The sequence below is a fragment of the Bos grunniens genome, chromosome 1 (genome assembly GCF_055505025.1).
Source record: "Bos grunniens cultivar Pamir isolate PY7600 chromosome 1, Bosgru_T2T1.0, whole genome shotgun sequence".
NCBI classification, from domain to species: Eukaryota; Metazoa; Chordata; class Mammalia; order Artiodactyla; family Bovidae; genus Bos; species Bos grunniens.
Window position 1 is genome coordinate 51,500,554 of NC_141165.1, and position 25,120 is coordinate 51,525,673.

General features: G+C 41.8%; 1 protein-coding gene across 15 annotated transcripts in view; it reads left to right on the forward strand.

Annotated features, from left to right (window-relative positions):
• Positions 1-25,120, forward strand: part of OTOL1 (otolin 1) — a 189,595-nt gene that overhangs the window by 65,956 nt on the left and 98,519 nt on the right. For 13 of the 15 annotated variants that reach the window (XR_015161167.1, XR_015161147.1, XR_015161158.1 and 10 more), the window contains one exon: positions 20,777-20,882. The gene's annotated coding sequence lies outside the window, so the exon portion shown is untranslated. Of the gene's footprint in view, positions 1-20,340; positions 20,563-20,776; positions 20,883-25,120 lie in introns of those variants that run through there. The other 2 variants (XM_086393322.1, XR_015161168.1) reach the window with 2 other exon arrangements.

Below are 25,120 nucleotides of genomic sequence, written 5' to 3' on the forward strand. Positions count from 1 at the left end.
TATCTCATCCCTCTTGGTATCTTCAGCTCTCAGCTCAGTGTCTATAATATAATGTCTGTTGAATGATTTATAGAACCCAAACATCTTTAAAAGGACATCTACAAAACTACAGATAATCTCTTTTCCCACCATGAACATAAAGAGGTGCAATTATTAAGGGAAAATTTGGGATCCCATTTGGAAATGTTAGCTTTGAAATGCCAATTAGACACCCAAATGTGAATGTTGGTTAAATAATAGTATTTATGGCCCAGAGCTTAGTTAGAGAAGTCAGGGCTGAAAATGAAAATATGATTGTCTTCAGTGAATAGATAGCATCTAAAATCATGGGCCTTGATGACATCTATGGTGGGGTAGAGTGGGGTGGAAGATAAAAGAACTGAAGACTTAGTCCTCAGTTCAGTTCAGTCACTCAGTCGTGTCCGACTGTTTGTAACCCCATGAATCGCAGCATGCCAGGCCTCCCTGTCCATCACCATGTCCTGAAGTTCACTCAACCTCACGTCCATTGAGTCAGTGATGCCATCCAGCAATCTCATCCTCTGTCGTCCCCTTTTCCTCCTGCCCCCAATCCCTCCCAGCATCAGAATCTTTTCCAATGAGTCAACTCTTTGCATGAGGTGGCCAAAGTACTGGAGTTTCAGCTTTAGCATCAGTCCTTCCAAAGAACACCCAGGGCTGATCTCCTTTAGAATGGACTGGTTGGATTACCTTGCAGTCCAAGGGACTTGCAAGAGTCTTCACCAACACCACAGTTCAAAAGCATCAGTTTTTCAGCACTCAGCTTTCTTCACAGTCCAACTCTCACATCCATACATGACCACTGGAAAAACCATAGCCTTGACTAGGCGGACCTTTGTTGGCAAAGTAATGTCTCTGCTTTTCAATATGCTATCTAGGTAGGTCATAACTTTCCTTCCAAGGAGTAAGCATCTTTTAATTTCATGGCTGCAGTCACCATCTGCAGTGATTTTGGAGCCCCCCCAAAATAAAGTCTGCCACTGTTTCCACTGTTTCCCCATCTATTTTTCATGAAGTGATGGGACCAGATGCCATGATCTTCATTCTCTGAATGTTGAGCCTTAAGCCAACTTTTTCACTCTCACTTTCATCAAGAGGCTTTTTAGTTCCTCTTCACTTTCTGCCATAAGGGTGGTGTCATCTGCATATCTGAGGTTATTGATATTTCTCCCGGCAATCTTGATTCCTGGGCTTCTATAATTAGCAGCTGGGCACAGAAGTAAAAGTTGGAACTGGAGAACTTGGAGTGAGGGACCATGGATGCTAAGAGAAGAAAGTGATTTGTGAAGATGAGTGTGGAAGGCTGTGTCAAAATGCAGTTGGATGAGGACAAAGAACTGACTGCTATGTTTGCTGAAGGTCCTTGATAAGAGTTGTTTCATGGGCACAGGGGGAAAGAAAGATGGTTAGAGTGGTTGGAGAGAGAATGGAAAGGGAGGATTTGTCCATCTTTTAAGGCGTTGCTGTAAAGAGCTGAGGGATGGGGCGAAAGCTGAATGGGGACAAAAGGTCAAGGGAGAGATTTTTTTTCCTTAAATAGGTGACTATTAAGGCATATTTTATGCTCAAGGCAATGACCTAGTAGTGAAGGAAAAACTGAAGGTGCAGGAGAGAGAGGGGAGTGATTAGGATGCAAAGAGGTGAGGGAAACAAAGCAAACAGAGCTCCAATGGAGCATCTCCTATATTCCAGGAGGGATAGTGGTGTATGTGGTGCTGATGGTAGCATTCCTCCTTTACTCCTTTCTTTCACATTATTAAACTCACAAGAGCTGATGGATTTCAAAAATCCTGACACAAGGATATGCTTACAGATAAATACACACACAGAAACTATTTCGCCAGAAGCTGGTGTGAGAATCAGGTAAAATTTAATAACCTAAGACTATTTTATTATCGGACCTACATTTAATATTGAACTTTAAATTGCTTGCTGTTTTCTAGGGATGTTATCTCAGATTAAAGGAAGAAATTTACATTAAAAGCAAACCCAAGAAAATTGCTAATTAAATGGTAAAATGTGAAAGTTTCCAAATCAAGAATGATGTCTTCTGTTTTTGCTTGAAAAATTTACATCTTTGCAAAAATGATGGGAATACTGGTGTCTCGGATCAATTGTTGTAACTTCGGTGTACTGAAAACCTATCCTATTCCTGGCACTTTTCAAACATTCTTGCAGACATTTACAACAAAGCAAACAGAGTGGTTTTATTATGGTTTGACAAGTGAGAAAATTGTCAGTGTGGTTCTGCAAGGTTTAATGATTTGCTCAAGGTCACCCAGCTGGTAAGGTGAGATTGAAAGCTCATTCTGGATTCAGAATTGCTTTCCCTTATACAATGTCTTCGGAGAAGGCAATGGCACCCCACTCCAGTACTCTTGCCTGGAAAATCCCATGGGCAGAGGAGCCTGGTAGGCTGCTGTCCATGGGGTCTCAAAGAGTCGGGCACGGCTGAGCGACTTCACTTTCACTTTTCACTTTCATGCATTGGAGAAGGAAATGGCAACCCACTCCGGTGTTCTTGCCTGGAGAATCCCAGAGACGGGGGAGCCTGGTGGGCCGCCGTCTATGGGATCGCACAGAGTCGGACATGACTGAAGTGACTTAGCAGCAGCAGCAGCATACACTGTCTTGATATAGTAAATGTTTTGGTATAAATAATGTCCCCATTTAACATGGAAAAACATTTGATCCAAAGTACTTCTATTTTTCTTCCAGTCTAGTGTACAGATATGGTTAAAAGGAAGGAAGGGAGAAAGACAGGCAGGCTGGGAGGAGAAAAAACTATGAAAACTAGGAAGAATATTCTCATGAACCCTCATATGCTGTTCTGGCTTCAACAGGGGTCAACTCCTGGCCAGACTTGTTTCTTCTCTATCTAATCATGTTTTCTTTCCCCTGACAATAGATAATTTTGAAGCAAATCCCAGCTATCACATCACATCATTCATTAGTATTTCATTGTATATTTCTAAAATATGAAAGACTGTTTTTAAAATGTGACTTCAAGACCATTGTTGTTCAGTCGCAGTCGCTAAGTCATATCTGACTCTTTTTGATCCTGTGGACTGCAGCACTCCAGGCTTCCCTGTCCTTCACTATCTCCTTGAGTTTGCTCAAACTCATGTCCATTGAGTCAGTGATGCCATCTAACCATCTCATCCTCTGTCAGCCTCTTTTCCTCCTGCCTTCAATCTTTCTCAGCATCAGGGGCTTTTCCAATGAGTTGGCTCTTTGCATCAGATGGCCAAAGTATTGGAGCTTCAATACCATTACCACATGTTAAAAAATTAGCAATAACTTCTTAGATTCGCCAAATATCCAGTCGGTATTTAAATCACTCCAACTGTCTCATGAATAATGTTACAGTCAGCTTACTCCATCCCAGCAAGTGTCCATTTAGCAGTGTCGCTGCCTGAGTGGTTTCAGAAGTCTCTGTTTCTCCAGCCTCTGCTTTCCTCTTCCTTGCAATCTGTTTATTTGTCCTGTAGAGTGGTCACATTCTGGCTTTTGCTGATCCCATCACTGGGCTTTGGTTTAATATGTTTCCCTGATAATATTTCTTGGAAATTGATTACTGATGCTTGATAAAATTCAGCAGTTTGAAAGCAGCCATATACTATATACTATATAGCTAAATATTTAAAGTTATCAATATTAACGTTTTTAACTAAAGTCAGCTAGTCATTCCCACCCACAGTTCCTCTCCTCCTGGAGCTGAAGGAGCCTCATGTTCCTGGGGACCTGCTTGCCTTGCGAGCCCCTGAGTGGCTGTCAGATGTGCTGGGGCAGGGCGGGATGGAGTCAGGCTCTGGGACTGTGGCTCCTGGCTGCAGCTGGATCCACCTGCACCTGAGTGGGGACTAGGCAGGTTAAATTCCCCAGCGAGCCAAGGGAACAGTTCACCTTTTCCCACACCTTGCTTCTCCAGGAAGTGTAAAACATCCCCAAATTATGCCTCCAAATAGAGGGGTGGGAGGGAGCACCGTTGTCTGGGGGGAAACCAGTCTGCTGAGCGCCTTACTTCCATCAGTGCTTTGCTGTTGCTGTTCAGTGAGAGCACTGTTGACATCTTCCCTCTCTCCTCCCAGTTATCACAGGGCTGCCCATACCCTGTGAACACTTCTGCATGGGGATGCAGGCCTGCTCTGCTCTGGACCTCATTAAGAGCCTTTCTAAGCTGTGAGATTCTATAGCTTTGCCTGTGGAAGTCACCCTGCTGTTACACCCAAGCTCAGTTAGCTGCAAAAGGGCCCAGAAATCAGACACAAGAACTGCTAAACTCTGGGAAAATCCTATGCCCACTTTACTTAAATGCCACAGAGGACAGATTTCAATAATTTTGTGTTTAATAGTTTGAATCCATCATCTCTAGCATCAAAAATCATACAATTTGAACCAGATTGTCTCATTTCAGTTGAAGAGAAACAAAATCACTCTCCCATCTAGATTCATCCATGGTTACTATGGAGATGACTTCCTTTGTGTCAAGATTTACACAGACATTTTAGAGGGGCAGAGAATTTGGGCTATTAAATTCTTTAAAGACCTTGAGAGGTGGGGTGAAACCAAAAGCAGACAATATATACAAACCTTGAATTTGAGCTGCTGACATTTTAGTTAGGACACATCACTTGTTCATGGATGGTGAGGGGGATGGCCTGTGTTATGCAGATAATGGTATCCATCTTCAAAAGTATTTAACCTCATATATAACACTGTTGGGGCTTCCCAGGTGGGGTAGTGGTAAAGAACCCACCTGCCAATGCAGGGGATATAAAAGATGTGAGTTTGATCCCTGGGTTGGGAAGATCCCCTGGAGAAGGGAATGGAAACCTGTTCCAGTATGCTTGCCTGGAGGATCCCATGGACAGAGGAGCCTGGCAAGCTATAGTCCATGGGGTCGCAAAGAGTGGGGCATGACTGAAACAACTTAGCACGCATGCATACTGCTGTCAGTTTTAATGCAGTCATTCTGTTCATAGCTTGCTCTTTGATTTCATGGAATTGTCAAGTCCATGACTGTGTGGATCACAGCAAACTCTGGAAAATTCTTCAAGAGATGGGCATACCAGACCACCTTACCTGCTCCTGAGAAATCTATATGCAGGTCAAGAAGCAACACTCAGAACCGGACATGGAACAATGGACTGGTTCCAAATTGGGAAAGGAGTACGTCAAGGCTGTATATTGTCACTGTGCTTATTTAACTTATATGCAGAGTACATCATGAGAAATGCCAGGCTGGATAAAGCATAAGCTAGAATTAAGATTGCTGGGAGAGATTTCAATAACCTCAGATACGCAGATGACATCACCCTTATGGCAGAAAGTGAAGAGGAACTAAAGAGCCTCTTGATGAAAGTGAAAGAGGAGAGTGAAAAAGTTGGCTTAAAGCTCAACATTCAGAAAATGAAGATCATGGCATACGGTCCCATCACTTCATGGCAAATAAATGGGAGAAACAATGGAAACAGTGACAGACTTTATTTTCTTGGGCTCCAAAATCACTGCAGATGGTGATTGCAGCCATGAAATTAAAAGATGCTTGCTTCTTGGAAGAAAAGCTATGACCAATCTAGACAGCATATTAAAAAGCAGAGACATTACTTTGTCATCAAAAGTCCATCTACTCAAGGCTATGGTTTTTCTAGTGGTCATGTATGGATGTGAGAGTTGGACTGTGAAGAAAGCTGAGTGCTGAAGAATTGATGCTTTTGAACTGTGGTGTTGAAGAAGACTCTTGAGAGTCCCTTGGACTGCAAGGAGATCCAGCCAGTTCCATCCTAAAGGAAATCAGTCCTGAATATTCATTGGAAGGACTGATGTTGAAGCTGAAACTCTAATACTTTGGCCACCTGATGAGAAATGACTCATTTGAAAAGACACTGATATTGGGAACGATTGAAGGCGGGAGGATAAGGGGACGACAGAGAATGAGATGTTGGATGGCATAACTGACGTGATGGACATGAATTTGAGTAAGCTCCGGTAGTTGATGATGGACAGGGAAGCCTGGTGTGCTGCCATCCATGGGTCGCAAAGAGTTGGACATGACTGAGAGACTGAACTGAACTGAAAATAGGTAGCCAGTAGGATCAGAATTATAAAGCACATATGAGCTCTACTGAAAGTAAAAATAGAGGAAAAGGAAAGGAATTTTAAAAACATACTGATACCCAGTGTGTCTGTTTTGGGTCTCACTGAGTGGTCCGGGATTGTTTTTCATCCTAAAGCATACGAGCCATTGGGCTGTGCTGGACATGTCCATCAGTGTTCCAAAATGTTTCCCTGGAGAGCATTAAGAGCCAGTATATTTACTTTACTCTCTCTGCTCCCTCAATCCTTTCACATGCTCTCAAACAGGCCAGCACTAAATTATTTTTAATCTTTGATTAAAATGAAAATTTTGTGCAAGATATATGTTCTACTGCATAATGTTTTGGTGTAAGTGTTTTAATATAAACTATTTCAAATCAATAAATTACCCCAGATATTCAAATAAAATAAATGCTCCAGAATCATATGTCCTTTGGCTCTGAGGACAGTGTAGCGTACGGCCCATCCTCCTAGTGGTGCACAGAATTCCATCTGACAAATCATGGGGAAGGATACTTTTTGCTAAAAGCTGAGTAGATCCATTGCCTCTGGTTCTCTGTGGTGTTTGATATTCCATTTAAAATGATGATTTTTTTCAGCTGTGTGTTCTCTTTGACAATGCAGCTAGAAAGAGGAGCATAATCAATAATTCACATATTATTATTCACTAGCAGTGGCTAGTGATACCTCAAGGAGAACATGCATTCAAACAATGAAAAAGTGAAAAGTGAAGTCGCTCAGTCATGTCCGACTTTTAGTGACTCCATGGACTACAGCCCACCAGGGCCTCCGTCCATGGGATTTTCCAGGCAAGAGTACTGGAGTGGGGTGCCATTGCCTTCTCCGTTAACAGCGGCTAGGCATATTATACGTACTTGGAGCTGGTATACTTAGTTACAGCCTTAGTGCCCTCGGACACGGCGTGCTTGGTCAGCTCCCCAGGTAGCAGCAAGTGTACGGCGGTCTGGATCTCCCTGGATGTGATAGTCGAGTGCTTGTTGTAATGCGCCAGGCGCGATGCCTCCCCAGCAATGCACTCGAAAATGTCGTTGACGAAGGAGTTCATGATTCCCATGGCCTTGGACGAGATGCTGGTGTCCGGATGGACTTGCTTCAGCACCTTGTACAGGTACACAGAGTAGCTCTCCTTGCGGCTGTGCTTGCGCTTCTTGCCGTCCTTCTTCTGGGCCTTGGTCACAGCTTTTTTAGAGCCCTTTTTAGGGGCAGGAGCAGACTTAGCTGGTTCAGGCATGTCTATAATGACAACACCCAACAACACAGATAGTTGCATAATAATTGGTTATGGGGGAAATCATGAATGAAAATTGAGTGGCTGTTCAATTAATATGTTTTAGGGATGAGAAAACCAAAATAATTACCTGTAAGGCATGGAACTGGGTGATGAACACCTAGGGAGTCTGGAGCTTATTTCGTTATTTTTGGTTTCTTAAAGCCTAGCTCCTGTGTGTGTGTGTGCACACACGCACACGTGTGCTTAGCCGCCCAGTTGTGTCTGACACTTTGCATAGACTGTAACCCACCAGGTTCCTCTGTCCATGGGATTCTCTGGGCAAGAACACTGGAATGGGTTGCCATTTTCTCCTCCAGGGCATCTTCCCAACTCAGGGATCGAACCTGCAGCTCCTGCTTCTCTTGCATTGACAGGTGAATTCTTTACCACTGAGTTACCTGGGAAGCCCAGTGCCTAGCACATAGGAAGTACTAAATAAATTCTAGTTAAATGAACAACTGGGGAAAGTAGGATTCACTTCTAAGGCCACCGTGATTTCCATTTGGGGAACCACAGGTTCTTGGTGCCATAGGGACAGATTTACATTAACTCAAAGAGGATTTCTGGTTGTTGTATCACTCAATTCTCTCTCTGGAACTCGTGGTTGAAATTTGACTTATACTGCATTTATCCATTCTGTGTCCTGTCCTGTGGCTTCTTCCTTTGCAAAGCCTTCCTATTTCTTAATTTTTCTTTCTCTGGCTCAGACGCTGGTGCTTTCCCTGATAGAGAATTACACTAGCCTTCCAGCTGGCCTTTCTGCTTTCAGACACTTCCCCCTGCAAATATCCTGGCAGGCTGTCTATAGGGTAGTATTACCAATTCACATATCATTTATACTACCTCTTGCCTAAAAACCTTTATCAATAATCCAGCAAGTCCAGCTGAATTACTTTCCTTGGTATTGAAAATCTTCCCACTCTCACCTAACCTCCTTTTGGGGCTTATCTACAAGGCCTAAAACCTACATCACAAAAGACATAAAACCTATCTACATCCTTGACAATCTAGTTGTTTTATAACACTTCCTCATGCCTGAGGATGTGGTATGAGAACATTTTGTTAACTTGAGAGATTACCTTTGACACTTGATGGTTATCAGCTTAAGGGTGTGGGATGTGTCTTGTGTATCTTTGAATTTATTCTCCAACACAGCAAATACCACGGTGGAGATGCCCACCAAAGATGCTAACTCTAGCTTCTCCATGGGTCCCCTGGCATGAATCAGGAGGTGGGACTCAAATGTGGAGGGCTGTCCCTGATGCTGAGGTGTAGGGTTAGGGCCATGAAAAAGGGAGCAACAGACTCAGAGTGATGGTCAAGATTGGGAGGGATGATGCTGATGGCATGTTTCATGTTTCAAGTTCCTACAAGTGTTGAATCCCTTTGGGCAATCCTGGTGTTCTCTGTTTTCAGGCTTGCAGAATGGCAGATGATGAAACACACTCAGAAATGTTCCAAATAATGTCATGGAGGGGAATCAGCTGGGTGAAAATCCCAGTGTAAGCTAGCACAGAGGTCCCCAGGTTGACAGCTTGAAGACATGAACCAGGGATAATAACCAGCTTTCCCATACAGGGGACCAGGATGCCTTATAGGGGCATGACTGGCTCAGCAGGTATTGCAGGGTCAAAAACCTCATTTAAATACAAAAACCAGTCCAAAAATGTCAGTGTGCATTAAGATACCCCAGTGTTTGGAGAAATCTGGCTATCGTTTTAACATATGTATGTTTGTGTGTGTGTGTGTGTGTGTGTGTGTGTAGCCTAAGTGAAGAAGGCTGTAGATGGTGCTAAGACTTTCTGAAGCCACACACCACAGAGACTAGCAAAAGAATTTGTTAACTCCAAAGACAAAACATGGGTCTAGGACAACTCTGATTTCAAATATTCTCTGAACTCTTTCCCAAATAGCACTCATATGTATTATACCCTGTGCCTTTATATCTCCTGCCCAAAGGGTAGCTCTTTTCAATCACAACACCATAGTCACAGGATTTTCTTTGAATACAAATAGAACATTTTCCCTTTGCTGTATCCTACTTTCCTTTTTCTGCTTTGCCTTCTCTCACTGCTCCTCGAGAACTTTCTTTTGCACCTTGCCGGAGGGTCAGTACTCAGAATCAAAACTAAAGTGAAGCTTTATGGAGGAGGGTGGGACCTAGAGGCGCAAAATTCTTTTGTTTTTTCCATTTTTTTTTTTTTTTTAGCACAATAGTAAGAACCCTTAAAGTTGTAAGAATTAAAATTTCTCTTGAGAAATGTTTACTTATGGTAGAACAAAAGTCAGGAGATGGCAAAGTTGTCACCAGGAATAGAACATTTTCCAGCTCCAAAAATTCTTTTCAAAGCAAATATGTACATTTGATACCTGCAAGTTTTGAATGTGCAAATAATGACTCAGTAGATGGATGAACACATGCTCTGTTTTTTTTTTTTTTTTTTTCCTCAAGGGTTGGGCCTATTATAACTCTGACTAAAGGTTATATATATTTTTCTTCCTTATGCATGCTTGTGTGCAAGCTAAGTTGCTTCAGTTGTGTCCAACTCTTTGCAACCCTATGAACTGTAGCCCACCAGGCTCCTTTGTTCATGGGGATTCTCCAGGCAAGAGTACTGGAGTGGGTTACCATTCCCTCCTCTGGGGGATCTTCCCAACCCAGTGGTGGAACCCATATCTCTTATGTTTCCTGCATTGGCAGGCAGATTCTTTACCATTAGAGCCATCTGGGAAGCCCTTTTTCTTCACCAACTGATGAATTTTCTGGAATGAGATGTTTTCCATCCCTGTCTCTAAAATATATAACATCTGTGGAAAATGCTAAACAGATTTTTATCTCCCAGGGACCCCCTCTGAAAATTCATATTATGATTTAGGCTGAATAACCTAGTCTCACCCTATCAATTCTTCAGGGACCCTGACTGATGACTTACATCTGGTTACCAAGGGATTTGGTGGGAATCTCCAAGATGTTGGACTCATTTGATTTTTAGTAGTCTCATTTTGAGATGGGTGAAAGAAACTGCCCTCACATATGCAAGGCACCTTGGAATTTCAAAATGCTTTCAGAATTAGTTCTAGAGATAAACCGGTACATAAAATCCTAAACTGTAAAGCAAGATTCCCTGATGGCTCAGATGGTAAAGACTCTGCCTGCAGTGCAGGAGACCTGGGTTCAACCCCTGGGTCAGGAAGATCCGCTGGAAAGGGAATGGCTACCCACTCCAATATTCTTGCCTAGAGAATTCCATGGACACAGGAGCCTGGCGGGCTACAGTCCATGGGGTCACAAAGAGTCGGATACGACTGAGTGACTGACACTTTCACTTTCAAAGCAATATGTTTACATAAAATCACAAACAGTAAGGCAGTATTCAAAGTTAGTTTTCTTAAATATGATGTGCAAAGCAAGGTATTCATGGTTGAATCATTAGCATCAGTCGGTATTGCCCTGGCCTTCAACACCTAAAGTTTCTACCTTCAACGTGAAAAGCAGGCGAGTAAATCAAGTCAACCTACTTGGCACATCATTTCATGAAAGTCTGTAAACTTATCTTCAAAAATGTTAATCAAGGGCCATTTTTATTTTTTGTTTAAAATTTTTTTTAATTGATGTACTGTTGATTTACAATGTTGTATTAGTTTCTGTTTTACAGCTAAGTGATTCAGTTTTACATATATTGATATACACATTTTTAATATTCTTTTCCATATGGCTTATCACAGGATATTAAATATAGTTCTCTATGCTACACAGTAGGACCTTGTTGTTTATTCATTCTATATGTACTAGTTTTGTCTCAAAAGAAAGAAAGTGACATTGGAGTTGCTCAGTCGTGTCTGACTCTGTGACCCCACGGACTGTAGCCTGCCAGGCTCCTCTGTCCATGGGATTTTCCAGGCAAGAATACTGGAGTGGGTTGCCATGTCCTTCTCCAAACTCCCAATCGATCCTTCCCCCACTCAGCAACCCATGTTGCCCCATCCTCCTCCTGGACACCTCATGTCCATTCTCTATATCTTTGAGTCTGCTTCTTTCTGTTTTGTAGATAATAAGTTCATTTGTGTTGTATTTTAGATTCCACATATAAGTGATATAATGTATTTGTCTTTCTATTTCTGATTTCATTTAGTATGATAATCTCAAGAGCAGTTTTAAATGCATAAATTTAATCTGTGACAGGTCTACAATCTACAGTTATTGGCTACTTGTTACTTGTGGCCCAGTAGAAAACCCCCAAGCCCTGATGGAGCTCGTTCACCTAGGTGCCACTGGTTCTGAGCCATGTCTCCAGGTGGCCCCTAATCCCTGTTGGGGGCAAATTGGATTTGAGGAAGGACCTTGGTTTCCTTTATATCAAGAAATTGTAGGAGGTTATCTCCTGCTTTCGGAGAAGGCAATGGCACCCCACTCCAGTACTCTTGCCTGGAAAATCCCACAGACGGGGGAGCCTGGTGGGCTGCTGTCTAAGGGGTCGCACAGAGTCGGACACGACTGAAGTGACTTAGCATAGCATAGCATCTCCTGCTTTATGCTTCTGGGTTTAGGTCATCTTGAGAATCTTGGAAGCAAGCAGGTGATGCTACCATCTACTTGAATTAACCTGCTGCTGCTAAGTCGCTTCAGTCGTGTCTGACTCTGTGTGACCCCATAGACGGCAGCCCACCAGGCTCCCCCGTCCCTGGTATTCTCCAGGCAAGAACACTGGAGTGGGTTGCCATTTCCTTCTCCAATGCATGAAAGTGAAAAGTGAAAGTGAAGTCGCTCAGTCCTGTCCGACTCTTTGCAACCCCATGGACTGCAGCCTACCAGGCTCCTCCGTCCATGGGATTTTCCAGGCAAGATTTTTAATCAAATCTTACATGGCAACAGAGTGTTACATTGGGAATTTCTTCCAGCCCTCCCTAGTAAGCTATCAGTGGCTTCCCTGATAGCTCAGCAGTAAAGAATCTGCCTGCAATGCAGGAGACCTGGGTTTGATCCCTGGGTTGGGAAGATCCCCTGGAGAAGGGGAAGGCTACCCACTCCAGTATTCTGGCCTGGAGAATTTCATGAACTGCATAGTCCATGGGGTCACAAAGAGTTGGACACGACTGAATGACTTTCACTCACTTTACTCTCTAGTAAGCAGGTGGGATTAGGCCTATTTTATAAATAAGAACATGTAGACCCAAAGAGGTATAACTTGCCCAAGGTATAACTTCAGTTCTTAATATTCTTTTATGCTTCTGATACATAGCTCTGATTGCCATTGGGAAGGTTTCATAGAACTTGGAATTCCTGGCAGTAATTCTTAAAATCAATTCTTAGCATATTATTTTTGGAGTAAGCTGTGGTTGTGGTTCTGGAAATTTTTGCAGTTAAAGAGGGTTTTTAAAAAAAATGTAAAATAGTTTTTTTTCTTTTTAATGTGAAATATGTGATGGCACCATGTTGCCCCCTTATGGAATTTTTGATATATGCAAAGTTCTTTACTGAATTAGTCTTTTATTGAACCGAGGTACATAAAACACAATTTACAAGCAATAGCTTTTCTTAGGGTAACATGTTATCTTAAAGTTTTCATCTTTCCAGTGTACTATTGCTGAAATTTTGCCAAATTTAAGAAACATGTGATTATGGGTAAACTGACATAAATCTTTGTGAAAACTTGTAACTATATGTCATGGTCTCTATCACCCACATCCACAGGCCTAATAATTTTGTACATATTTTTAAAATGTATCTGACAAAATGGGGTGGTAGTATTAATATTTTACTAAACTTGGGGCATAAGATGGCTTAAGTTTCATATTTGTGAAATGTTTGGAAATTTGGTTAAGTTTTTTTAAAAAAGTGAGTTTAAGTTCCAGCTCTGCCTCTTGTTGGTTGCATAGCCTCAGGTAAGACTCTTAATTTCTTTGAGCCTCAGCATTTTCCTTTGTAAAATGGGGAGAATGGTGCCATTTGTGACTCATTTGAAACAATTCCTGGTGCAGAGTATGAATGCAAGAGTAAAAGTTGTGGTGGTAGTTGTAGTAGCTGTAAGCCTTGGGACTTCATCTCCTCAATTATTACGTGGGGAGGTTATCTCTGATCTTAGGGGTGCAGGATAGATGGGGAAGGAGGAGGCACCAAGGTCAGTGTTTTCATCTCTGAACTGAGAAGTCGTTCCCTCTCCACCAAACCTGGGAGGAGCAGAAATTTCAGTTAATTTGCTAGTAGGGGCTCGTGGTGTGGGCCACTGTTTTTGAGCACTGAAGGGAGTGAGATACAGTGGGGTGACTTCAGATACGAGCTCCCTCCAGGCATGTGCAACCACATGCCCCCAGGACCACACTCCTCAGATGAGACACTGATGGAGAAACAATCATCAGGTACAGGGGAGCTGGTGGTAGGGAGTGACTGGGTTGCAGAGAACTTGGAATGCCAGGCACTAACAACATCTAGAAATGGAGTGTAGAAGGCTCATCAAAAGAACCCATGACAGGGAAATTCTATTGTCCCAATCACCTTCTTCCTGTCAAGGGTAAACAAAGCTGGACAGGAGTTAAAGCTGTGAAAATGGATCTGATTCTGTAGCTACTGACAGTAGGGGAAAGAGCTGAGTTCCTTTCTGACTTGTGTAGAGGTGACCAGTCACTTAACAGAGCAAAGTAGGGAGGAGAGAGGGCAGGGGATCCAGTGCAACCTTGGAAATGTGCCTAGACAGCTCTGGGCACTGGCTGGCAATGATGGCATTAGGGTTCCGCCTCCCGCCTGTGGAGACTGGGAGACTGGGGCCCCATCCTTGGATGTGTACACTTCAAAGGAATGGCTCCCAGGTCCTCTAGGAAGACATTCCTGGGTTGTAGGAGAAGCAGTACATCTCCCAGGAACAGAGGAAGGATTAGCAGTTGTGAGCCCTTTTTAAGGAAATGCTCTAAGAAAGGGAGGTCAAGGTCCATCCTCAGGGGTTGGCAGGGAAGCAGTATATTTGCTGGCAGCATTGTACTTTCTCAGGCAGGCATTTTAATGGGGCAGGGGAGGAGGTGTTGGGGTCATTCCAGGGACACAGCCTTGTGTGCTGGAAACTAGGCTCTGCTGAGGCAAAGCAGAGGTTTCAGTGCAGGGCTCACCAGGAAGCCTTCTTTGACCAGTATCACCCTGGTGGGCCTCCATCTGTCAGCCTTTGTGGCATTTGGAAACCAGAACACTCATGGTTGGTCCACTCACACAAGGATTAGTTGGGAGCCTTTTACACGAGGGACAGTGCTCAAGAGTCAGGAGTTTTAGAACTGTCTACTCAAAAAAAAATACCCACAGCCTAAAAGTTGAAAGTTATGATTTATTTGGTGGGAATTTTTAGGACTCCAGGGCTTCCCTGGTGGCTCATCTTGTAAAGAATCTGCTGCAATGTGGGAGACCTGGGTTTGATTCCTGAGTTGGGAAGATTCCCTGCAGAAGGGAATGGCTACCCACTCCAGTATTCTGGCCTGGAGAATTCCATGGACTACACAGTCTATTGGGTTGCAAAGAGTCGGACATGACTGAATGACTTTCACTTCACTTTTAGGACTCCAAGCCTGGGAGAGAGCATCTCAAGTAACCCTAAGAGAACTGCTCCAAGGAGATGGAGGAGAGGGGAGGTGCTTCTCTATATATGGGAAAATGCAAGGGTCTAGGCTTTCTTACATCATTCCTTTGATATGCACCTCAGCTACCTGGGGCCAGTATCCTGTTTTCAGATCCTGAGCTTCCTTTCCTCAGGGCTCACCATAGGGAATGGCTACAGTCTGATGGCCGCTAGATGTCAGGTATTCTTTCCTTTCTGAGTTGCTCAGGACTCACTAGCTCACCATCCATGGTAGCTGCAATGGCTGGTGCAGTTTGCTGACTGATAAAGCAGGAAATATCCCATTTCTCAGAACTGTTTGCATTTTTCTCTGGTTGTTTTGTTTGTGTTAGTTTTACCTTAACTAAATAGATAATGTCTTTGAGGTTAGAGACCCTATCTTATTTATCTATCTTCCATTCAGTTTGTAATTTAGTAGTTTAGTTCAGTCGCTCAGTCGTGTCCGACTCTTTGCAACCCCATGAATCCCAGCACACCAGGCCTCCCTGTCCATCACCAACTCCCAGAGTTCACTCAGACTCACGTCCATCGAGTCAGTGATGCCATCCAGGCATCTCATCCTCTGTCGTCCCCTTCTCCTACTGCCCCCAATTCCTCCCAGCATCAGAGTCTTTTCCAATGAGCCAACTCTTTGCATGAGGTGGCCAAAGTACTGGAGTTTCAGCTTTAGCATCAGTCCTTCCAAAGAAATCCCAGGGCTAATCTCCTTCAGAATGGACTGTTGGATCTCCTTGCAGTCCAAGGGACTCTCAAGAGTCTTCTCCAACACCACAGTTCAAAAGCATCAATTCTTCGGCCCTCAGCCTTCTTCACAGTCCAACTCTCACATCCATACATGACCACTGGAAAAACCATAGCCTTGACTAGACGGACCTTTGTTGGCAAAGTAATGTCTCTGCTTTTTAATATACTATCTAGGTTGGTCATAACTTTTCTTTCAAAGAGTAAGTGTCTTTTAATTTCATGGCTGCAGTCACCATCTGCAGTGATTTTGGAGCCCCCCAAAATAAAGTCTGACACTGTTTCCACTGTTTCCCCATCTATTTCCCATAAAGTGATGGGCCCAGATGCCATGATCTTTGTTTTCTGAATGTTGAGCCTTAAGCCAACTTTTTCACTCTCCACTTTCACCTTTATCAAGAGGCTTTTTAGTTCCTCTTCACTTTCTGCCATAAGGGTGGTGTCATCTGCATATCTGAGGTTATTGATATTTCTCCTGGCAATCTTGATTCCAGCTTGTGCTTCTTCCAGCCCAGCATTTCTCATGATGTACTCTGCATAGAAGTTAAATAAGCAGGGTGACAATATACAGCCTTGACGTACTCCTTTTCCTATTTGGAACCAGTCTGTTGTTCCATGTCCAGTTCTCACTGTTGCTTCCTGACCTGCATACAGGTTTCTCAAGAGGCAGGTCATGTGGTCTGGTATTCGCATCTCCTTCAGAATTTCCCACAGTTTATTGTGATCCACACAGTCAAAGTGATTTGGCATAGTCAGTAAAGCAGAAATAGATGTTTTTCTGGAACTCTCTTGCTTTTTCAATGATCCAGCAGATGTTGGCAATTTCATCTCTGGTTCCTCTGCCTTTTCTAAAACCAGCTTGAACATCTGAAAGTTCATGGTTCACGTATTGCTGAAGCCTGGCTTGGAGAATTTTGAGCATTACTTTACTAATGTGTGAGATGAGTGCAATTGTGCGGTAGTTTGAGCATTCTTTGGCATTGCCTTTCTTTGGGATTGGAATGAAAACTGACCTTTTCCAGTCCTGTGGCCACTGCTGAGTTTTCCAAATTTGCTGGCATATTGAGTACAGCACTTTCACAGCATCATCTTTCAGGATTTGAAATAGCTCAACTGGAATTCCATCACCTCCGCTAGCTTTGTTCATAGTGATGCTTTCTAAGGCCCACTTGATTTCACATTCCAGGATGTCTGGCTCTAGGTCAGTGATCACACCATTGTGATTATCTGGGTCATGAAGATCTTTTTTGTACAGTTCTTCTGTGTATTCTTAATATCTTCTGCTTCTGTTAAGTCCATACCATTTCTGTCTTTTATAGAGCCCAAGAAATATTCAATTCAATTTATTCAATATAATTGAATCACAGAATAAATGAAGAAGGTAAAGGAAAACAAAATTCGACTAATTTGGTTGTCAATGGAGAAGAAAAAGAAAATGACAATATCAAAATGATTTAAAAAGATTATTTTACTACCCTTTTTGACATGAAGAAGAAACTCAAATTCAGCCTAAAGGCCACTCTAACTTCTCTTATTTTTCTGAGATATTGTAAAAAATGTTTGCTATTTGCTTCCCTAGTTATAATGAATCTCTGAGATAACACTGTATAGGTGATATATTTAATATTGCTGAAAATAGTAAAAATTTCTACTAGTTTAACATTTATCTAAACCCTAAGAAAAGGTGCAAAGAATTTTATTCCTCCTAGACGTTAAGAATATTCTCAAATCTTTCCAGGTCTGCAGCAAACAGAGTGGGTAACCCTCCGATGGCAGGTTTCCCTGGAGGGAGGCCAGGCTGCATTTGCCTGAGTTGTAATATTTTCATCTGAGGTGTTGGCGTAAAGGCTCCCACAACTGCTTCTAAAGGCAGGCCAAGGTTGCATAAGGGTTAGGGCTGGAACAGAACTGGAAGACTTAGGGCTGCTTTTATAAAGAAACATGCATTTTATCTAGCAGCCTTTCTCCATTATAGCCCCACATGTCTTAATATATTTCAGTGGTCTCAGTTAGAGTGGTTCTGCCTCCCAGGGGACATTTAGCAGTGTCTGAAGATATTTTTGATAGTCACAATGGGGGAATTTACTGCTGGCATCTAGTAGGTAGAGGACAAGGATGCTGCTAAATACCCTACAGTGCATAGAACATCTCCACGCAACAAAGAATCATTCAGCCTAAAATGTCAAGATTGCCAACATGGAGAAACCCGTTCATTCTAAACTGTGTCAGCTAACACTTTAGTACTCAGAGTGTGGTCCCCAGAGGACATCAGCATCACTTGGAAGTTTGTGAGAAATGCAGATTCTCAGGATCCACTACAGACTCACTGGATTAGGATCTGCACTTTCATAAGATCCTATCCTCAGGTGGTTCATAGGCACACTCAGTTTTGAGAAGTACGACCAACACTCTCTGAGAACTACAGCGGTCAAGACGGTGATAAGTGTCTCAGAGTAACCAAATTAAGAAGACGCAGAATCCCAGCTCTGTCTGTAAATCCTCAGAAACTCACTTCTCCAGCTATTTTTGTTTTTCATTTTCATTTAAATATCTTTCACTTCTTTAATCCCTTTCCTTCCTTCCTTCCTGTCTAGTTACTCTGCTTCATCAAAGCTATATTCTTTTGTCTTTATCCCACGTGTGTGCATTGCTTTTTCTGGGTCTTTAATTTTGAGCCACTCTTGATGCCAAAAAAAAAAAAAAAAAAACCAAAAGAAAAAAGGCAGACACTTATCTCTTTAATTAAAGAAAATTATCCTAGAGGGAAATGTGGGTAGAATCTGGAAGGACAGCCGTACTTTCTGAAACGTGATATAACACAATTAAATTCAACCTTCCTGCACTGAGCCTTCAGTGGCAAGATATTAAAAAGGAAAGCAATAAAGCTTATCCAGTTCTAATTTAATCAGAAGCCAGTGCAATTGCTTTCTTTGATATACCTTTTGTCAACGCAGCTTCAGGTTTTGCATAGACAATCTAAAACCCTGGAAATTTGCCATACTGACTTACCAGCAAAATTTCTGCTGAAACAAAGCAAATAATAGGACTGATGAAAAAATAAAATTTAGCCTGCATACCATGTCAGTGTACCATAAAATTATGGAAATTTTTTTAGTTATTTAGGAATTCTCTCTTTTTAAGTGTTTGCTTATGTCAAGTTCACCATGTATTAGCTCTATAGAAAATATGAGCTAAAGTTTTAAACGACTGAAGCAAACTTCAGTTAAACTTGATGTACATTTTTTAAGCATCTACTGCTTACAAGAACCGGAATAAGAATTATGGGATATTAAAAGAGATTAAGATACTATCCCTGCCCTAGCTGGTAATCTGGTGTGTATGTGTGTCCATGCTTGTGTGTTGGAATGAATGTGAAGTGAGAGTCATTCAGTCATGTCCAACTCTTTGAGACCCCATGGACTATATAGTCCTGGGAAATTCTCTAGGCCAGAATATTGGAGTGGGTAGCCTTTCCATTCTCCAAGAGATCTTCCCAACCCAGGGATCGAACCCAGGTCTCCCACATTGCAGGAAGATTCTTTACCAGCTGAGCCACAAAGGAATCCTGAGAATACTGAAGTGGGTAGCCTATCCCTTCTCTAGGGGATCTTCCTGACCCAGGAGTTGAACCGGGGTCTCCTGAATTGAAGATGGATTCTTTAAGTGAATAAGCATATGCAGAAATTTGTTCATGGTGTATTAATACAGGAATCAACCAAGAGTTGTAGAAGTTTATAATGAAATATGCATGCCTACTGTCTCTTTGTTCCAGAAAAGTGGATTTTGAAATTAAAAAAAATGAAAAATAGGACTGAAGAAGCTCTAGTCCCTAAAATACTGTTTTTTCTCAATGACATTTTACATCCTGGTTAACAGTTTCAGGAAAGCTTAAGGAGCATAAGCAAACCTATCGCTCCTATTTATGCTTGTTTTCCCCAGAATTTCTTCATAGCTTTATTTTTCAAAACATCTCATCATAGCTGCATAACTCTTTTCCCTCCCTTTTAAAACTCTGGAGATACCAAAGCAGAAACTTACTCTTTTTGACTGTGAATCTAAGCCATCCATGCAAGACAGTGACACTGTTTTGTAAATACTGAAGAGAATCTACTAAAAGTAATAAGAAGCAGATATTTAAATAAGTTTAATTGAATAAAATTTATTTTGCTTAGAAATGACTTGTAGAAATAGTACCTGTAACAGTCACTATGCAAATTTTTTTCACCTGGCATCTGTTTGAGGTTTTAATAAGGAGGCTCTAGAAGTGATCTCCAACTTTTCTCTGAGTCCTAATTAATATTCAAAAGAACATATGCTATCTAGAAATGACAAGTAATGAGAAAGCTAGTATTTTTGCTTATAGCCTATGACCTTGCAAATGACTCTTTGTGCCAAAAATTGCATCAATATTTGGACTGAATTCCTAAAGTAAATCAAAGGACCTTGAGTCATACTAAAGCTTCATTCAGTTAAGCATTAGAAGATTAATTTTTAAAAGAAGCTAGAAAAACTGGTCTTACATGATAAGTTTCATAGGGCAGTGCTCACCTTTTGAAACTGGGAGGTGTGTGCTCACTGTGTGATATTGAAGATTATTAAAGTAAGAGTGTATGTTCACCATCATATAAAGCTAATCTACTTCATTAATAATGCTGGCCTTGAATTTTTCAAAAATACTTGTATTTGCCTCAAATTCCATGAATCATGTTCTCTATGAATCAAACCCTGTGTTTCATTTCTCACATGTGGCTCTTCTGCTGCCTCCATTCTAACACTGCTGGCTGCTTTTGATGTGATGTCAAATCTTGGAGTTAGGTGGGTTTGTTTTGTTTTTCAAATAAGATAATGAAAAGTTCTGTTTGGAATAAAGATATGCTGGCACATTAGGAAGCAAAAAGCTAGTGAAGGAACTTTTGAAAGGAATTCAGAAACCTTGCTTCTGAGGAAATAGATATAAAGAAATCATATTTTATATGATATTGAACAGATGTACTTCTGTTTTGTCTTATAATCATTTTTTCTCTTTTAGTCTTTCACCTTCAAGCCTGAACCATGACATCAAAAGCTTCAGAGAAGTGGAGTATGGGCTCCATCTGGTCACCCTTTGAACCGAGTGCATCTTGAGGATTCTGTAGGTACGTCCTGGTTAGACCCCATCCTTGTGGGAGGAAGGAGGTATCAGAGGCAGAGGGAACACATGGTGACAAAGTGTCTGGGGGACTTTTCTAGACTACAGTGCTGAACGTGGAGACATTCAGGTGGAGGGAGAGAAGAGGTGAAAGAAGGGTGGCTTTTGCGCCGTTTCTTATTGAGAGAAGCAATCTCACAAGGTGATTCTTCTCATGACCGTGTGAGCAACTGCAGAGTTAAGTAGACGGAGTGAGAGCCTGATTCCCCTGAATATCCCTTTCTAGAAACTTCTGAGAATACTGTCGAGAACTGTCTAGATAGCTAAGGGCATTGGGTGAAATTAAAAGGAGGGGTGTGACTCCAGTAGGGCAACGTGACACTAAGCAAGGGTGGGCCCACCTGGGGTGGGGGTAAAATGAAGTCAAAGGTCAGACCTCAGCAGACCCAGTTGAGAAAGACTCGACAGTTCCTCGGGCCCAGGAGATGCCAGTGTGGCTCCGTGCTTGGAATAGGACACGGAAGGTAGGGGATGGTGATCGTGTACCCGGGACCCCACCACCGCTCTCTGAGCTGCCATCTTGAAGAAGAGCCGAGGGAGCAGAGAAAGTTTAAAATGCTTGGGCCTGTACTCTGAAAATCTGAGTTATATCTGTGGTTTTCTCTCTTAACGGGGTAGGGGCCCTCCCTAAGAAGTGTCATGAATTCTAGAACATAAATAAGCAGAAGGGTTTCTGAGCACAGCTGAGTGTAGGATGGTAAAATTTCCCAGGCTGCCAGACAGATCTGGCTGCCTAATCCTGGGGCCTATTAATGTAATTTACATCAATTGGGTTTTTTCAGTTTCAAGAATTTCTAAGCTGTAAAACTATACAGTAAACTTTGAAGGGTAGGCAAGACCGTAATGATGGTATTATCGCAGTGTTTGAGGTTTTGGCAGTGAGAAGGTTTGCCTTTGGGAGTGTAGCCCCCTGAGGGGCTGCTGGGAGGGATTCCGTGTTTCCTACAGGGAGCCCTTAGAAAGAAGAGTGGGAGAAGGCTGCACAGGCTCCTTGTTTTTCTGAGTTGCTCTTAATGTCCATCTTCCCCTTGCCACTTCCAGGCTGATTCTTCCTCTTCTTTCATTTTCAATGGGTCTTTTGTTCCTTGTTGGAATTGCCTAATGGGTAGGTTGGGCCCAGGGACCCCAGAATGAAGGCCTCTCAGATAAGCTTTCTAACAGTCAAATAACTACGGTCACCACTGAAGAGAGCACAAAGCATTTCCTGTAAGGAGAGTACATTCCTTCCGTAATGCCTGCCCCAAGAGTTAGAACCACAGGGTTATTAAAGCCTGGCCAAGCAATTCTGGTTTGATCATTTCAGTTTGCTCTTCACTGCTGCAATGGAGAAAAATGTTCCTAGTTTTTGAAGGAATGCTCATTTCTTCCTCCTTATAAATGTGTTTTTACTAAACTCCTCTTCACTATCAAGTATGAGAACAAATGTGCAGATGTCCATTAAGAAATTTATGATAAATGGTTATTTATCTTATAAATAAATGGTATTTATCTTATAAATGGTATTTATCTCATAGGAGATTATTCATGAATTTGTGTTACTTAATGCCACACCCTTCCTTTTTCCCCATAAAACACCTGTGATGTGGAGTGGGTGGTTTGTGGAGCCTAAAGTAACCCATTTTGTTAATGAACAAAAGCAAAGAAAAAGAGATCTAGACAAGAAAGAAAAGGCAGCCATGTTAAAAAACATGTCTTTTTGAGAACTCATGAGAGAAACAATAACTCAGGTTTGCAAGGGAAACTGATGGCAGTGGAAATATATATTTTTTAATATGCATTTTATTAACATATGTTACCGATGAAGATAATAGAATACATAGAAACAGTACAAGTTCTTGAGACTGTGATCTTATATTAGGGTGAGGGGATTAAGAAGACAGTGGAGAGAAATCCTTCAGGTACAGTTAGACTGAGAGACTCATTTAGTGTATAAGTAATTCCTGCCCATAGAATCATCTGTCCTTCAGTAAAAACATAAGAACTGTCTTCTTTCATGATTCTGGGCAAGAATGAATGAATAAAATTTTGAGGAAGGTAATTAATTTGCACGATGTTGTCAATTAGGTAAGAAGAAAAAATGAGAAAAAAGTAGGAAAATGTTCCATGGTGGAATAATCTACTTTTCTTATAGTTAGTGTGAGAATTTTTTAATTGAAGTATAATTGTATAATATTAAGTTAAGGTGTACAATATAGTGATTCATAATTTTAAAGTTATACTCCACTTATAGTTATTATTAACTTATAGTTATTATAGTTATTGTGACTTCCCTGGTGGCTCAGACAGTAAAGCTTCTGCCAATAATGCAGGGGACCTGGGTTCAATCTCTGGGTCAGGAAGATTCCCTGGAGAAGGAAATGGCAACCCCCTCCAGTACTCTCGCTTGGAAAATCCCCTGAACGGAGGAGCCTGGTAGGCTACTTTTTCTCAAGCCCCAACTTTTCTCTACGTCAGAGGAAAACCCTGAGTCCTGATGCTGGCTGCCAAGGCCCCCTGTTCTCTGGCCCCTTTTCTCTTCCTGGCTCACTTTCTCTCTTGGCCACTCTGATTCCTTGCTGTTTCCCACCAGTCAGACCCCTTGTGCCCGTGTTCCTTCTCTGCACAGAGTGATCTTTCTTCGGATCTTTGTGACTCTGTGTTCTTTAAGCTTTCTGTTCATATGGAAAGCCAAGAAATCTCCACTGGCCACTCTATTTAAATAGTATCCTCATGTCCCCAGTGTGCTATCTTCCTTTCCAGTCTTATTTTGCTCTCAGCACCTGTAACCTTCTAGTGTGTATATAAGACACACATGCCTGTATAGGCTCCTTGCCCTACCTTTCTAGCATATAAGCCCTTTGAGGTCAGGGATTTCTGTTTCCTTCATTACCATATTTGCAGGCCCCAGAACAGTGCCCTGCAAATGCAGATGATCAGCAAAAATTTATTAAAAGAAAAATATCATGTTTTATCTTTTAGTACCTCGTCAGCCAGTGGGATAAAACATTTGGAATCAAGAATTAATCTGGTTGCGTTTCAAGAAGCTTCTTCAGGAGTCAGTTGTTTTCCTTAGTTTATCCTAATGGTTTATGAAGTTTCAATTATAAATCGCACTGTGAACAAATTCTGAAAGTAATAATAGTTTCAGTTGTTGTTTAATTGCTAAGTCATGTCTGACTCTTTGTGACCCCTTGAACTGTAGCCCACCAGGCTCCTCTGTCCATGAGGTTCTACAGACAAGAATACTAGAGTGGGTTGCCATTCCCTTCTCTGGGGGATCTTCCTGACCCAGGGATTGAACCTGCGTCTCTTGAGTCTCCTCATTGGCAGGCGAATTCTTTACCACTGTGTCACCTGGGAAACTCCATAGTTTCAGTAAATCTATATAATAATGAATGCTAATAAAGACATAGTTTTCATCTGATTATGGGCTTCCCTGGTGGCTCACTCAGAATCCACCAGCAATGCTGGAGACCTGGGTTCAATCCCTGGGTTGGGAAGATTGGAGGGCATGGCAACCTGCTCCTGTATTCTTGCCTGGAGAATCCCCGTGGACAGAGGAGCCTGGAAGGCTACAGTCCATGGAGTCACAAAGAGTCGGACACGACTGAGTGACTAAGTGTGGTAATAATGATCGAAATTCCATTTGTACATTTTGTGTTGAAATAAATTAACAAAAAATTTAAATAATCATGTGTTATATAAACAATTAAGTATTTATAACTCTTTGCAAGTGTTTTTTAGAAAAATACTTTCTAAAGACCGTAAATTGAGCAGTCTGTGCTGCAGAAGCCAGAAAATAATAGATGAGCTAATACTGCCCTCTAGTGGGAAATAGGAGACATACAACATTGGAATCTGATACTTCAAAGACTCCATTATTTTAGTTCAGGGAATGCCTCGAGCTGGATATTTCCAATTTATCATTTGCTTTTATAGTGTTGTGTTAGTCACTCAGTCGTGTCTGACTCTTTGCGACCCGATGGACTGTAGCATATCAGGCTATTCTGTCCATGGGAATCTTTGGGCAAGAATACTGGAGTGGGTTGCCATTTATAGTGTTGAGTTACAAATTTTAATTTTACAGTTAAAATCTGAATTATATAAAAGCCTTGAATAAGCAATGTATAAAAAACATATATGACCAGTCAACTTTTCAAAAATGTGTTCATATTTCATAAGAATCGAAAAATACAAATTAAGAAA